Raw genomic sequence first — 2,426 nt, 5'->3', positions numbered from 1 at the left:
ACTCCAAGATTATGCAAATATTCTCTCTGACAAAAGATAGAAAAATCAAATTCAAAAATCAAAGAATAAACTAGGAAAAATATTTGCAACTCATATAACAGCTGAAGGGTTAGTGTCCTTATTAGACTTAACTCTTTTCAATCCAGAAGATTTTTATTTTCATGTCATTGAGTCTATTGGTTTTTGCCTAATGGTTATTGACCTATAGTAAAGTCCACGATCTTTTAACCATTCAATGAACAAAGCAAGTTGCTTTTATCCATGAGTGTAAAATTAGATAATGTTTGTAAAAACTTATGCATGATATGAGTCTTTTGGTCTAGGGAAAAAAGAGCTGTTTATATGTGTATATTTGTTTAAACAAGTAGTAAGAGTATGGAAAAAGCTGTGGAAGGAATTATGCCAAACTGATAATATCAGATACCTTCTGAAAATGGGATAGCAAGGGACTTGAAGGAAATAATTAACTTTTTTGTTATATGTCTGTGTTTATCACTTGTTACAATGATATGGAATTGCTTGTTAATAAAAAACAGTAACGGACACTCTACCCCTTCATACTTCCTTTGATGCCATTTAGCCCTGAATTTTGTGTGTGTGGCGGGGTGTTAGGAGTAGAGAACTGAAAAGGAACAGACTAGCTTCTAGAAACTCAGAGAAGTTAAATAACTTGCACATCTAATAAGCAGAGTTAGGGTAAGACCTAAAAAAAAAATAAAGTAGGGAAATAAAGTAAGAACCCCTGGAAACTTCTAAAGGCCAGGTGATTTAGCAGTCAGCCTCCAGACAACTGCAGTAAGATCATCTGGGATTTTTCCTGAAAGTCAAAACCCTGTGTCATCTTCCTATATCAGCACCTCACCAAGACCGGTTATCATGACCTCAAGAAAGGTAATTGGCCCCAAGAAAATCCATTTTGCTTCCTGTTTTCTTGGTTGGATCACACAAACCAGGGTAGTAAACACACAGATAATTGGTCCAAGGGTGCTGCCTCTTCTCTCTAGAAATCCGTCTCCCAAAAGCACCACTTTCTACTGTTCCCCTGCTCAAGAAATGTCAGTGGATCCCAATGCCTTCCATATTAATTCTAAACACATTCTGGTCTTTGGCATCTTCAATAAGGTGCTTTAGCTCCACTCAACATTGAATGGTGGCTTGACTTTAATCTAGAAATGTGTAGTAGTTATGACTAGGATCCCAGACAAAAGAATTTTGCATTGTAATCCTGTTTCTACCACTTACGAGCTGTACAACCTCGAGCAAATGATTTAATCTCTCTGGCTCTCAGTTTCCTCATCTATAAAATGGTGGTGAAATAATGCCTCCTTTACAGGATTGTTCTGAGAAGGAAATTATTATTATTATTATTATTATTATTATTATTATTATTATTATTATTATTATTATTATTATTATTCTACTTGTCAGAAAATAATTTCCATGAAGACAAGCATCTCAGCTAGCAAAATTTACTCATGACCTCTTTCTCCATGAAGTTAAAGGAAAGACAATTTTATGGAACTCAGCTCCTTAGGAAATTTTCAAGAAGTTTTCCAGACATCTAAACCAACACAAGTTCACACACACAGAAATGCTTACAAACACACTCAGTTTCCTGCATATAGCCATATACAAAAGCCCCCCCTTCCCTACATACCCATGTGTATATACTTAGACACACATTCTTGCTGAGGGTTAGAGTACTTGATAAAAAAAATGTCCGGAATATTTAAAAAATCTCATTGCTGTGCTAAGCAGACAGACTATCAGACACTGCTTATACCATTGTAATAAATATGAATATAATGAAAAGAAAGAAAATCGCTGTAGACAAAACTTCCTGGCAAGAGCTGTCTGAAGGTACTCCCCATGGAGACAATGAGCCAGGCACTGCAGTGATATGCCAGTCTTTCTTTTTATTTAGGCATCTTGCAGGATGTTTTTAAGGCAAACCAGATAGACAGATTGTACCTATTGCCAGGGTGAGGGGAATTGAGAGGGAGGCTTCTGGGGATGAATGCTCTGACCTGCCTGTGGTCAGAAAGCCCCTCAAGCTTGTCTTGCCCTAAAAAATTAACTGTGAGCTTCCTGGGGCTAGAGAGATGGAGCGTGAGGGACCTGGCTCTTTTGTTGGGAAAGAGGAGCCTAGGCTGGTCTCTTTTAAATACCTGAGGGGCAACAATTGCCCAAAGGATCACCTTTTCCAGGAATTCTTATAAGAATCCACCTGCCACTCCCCAGGCTGAGATCTCATAACCCCCATGCTTACCTCTGCCATGGCACTTGTCACTCTGCTGTAACACTGTATCTGCTTTCTTTATCATTTAAACTCAGGGCTTAGCATAGTTCCTGACATATAATAGGCACTTCACATATAACTATATATATATATATATATATATATATATATATATATATATATATAT

The sequence above is a fragment of the Aethalodelphis obliquidens genome, unplaced genomic scaffold, assembly GCF_003676395.1.
Source record: "Aethalodelphis obliquidens isolate GAN/ISIS:26980383/991018 unplaced genomic scaffold, ASM367639v1 scaffold85, whole genome shotgun sequence".
NCBI classification, from domain to species: domain Eukaryota; kingdom Metazoa; phylum Chordata; class Mammalia; order Artiodactyla; family Delphinidae; genus Aethalodelphis; species Aethalodelphis obliquidens.
This window is presented reverse-complemented; position numbering follows the sequence as displayed.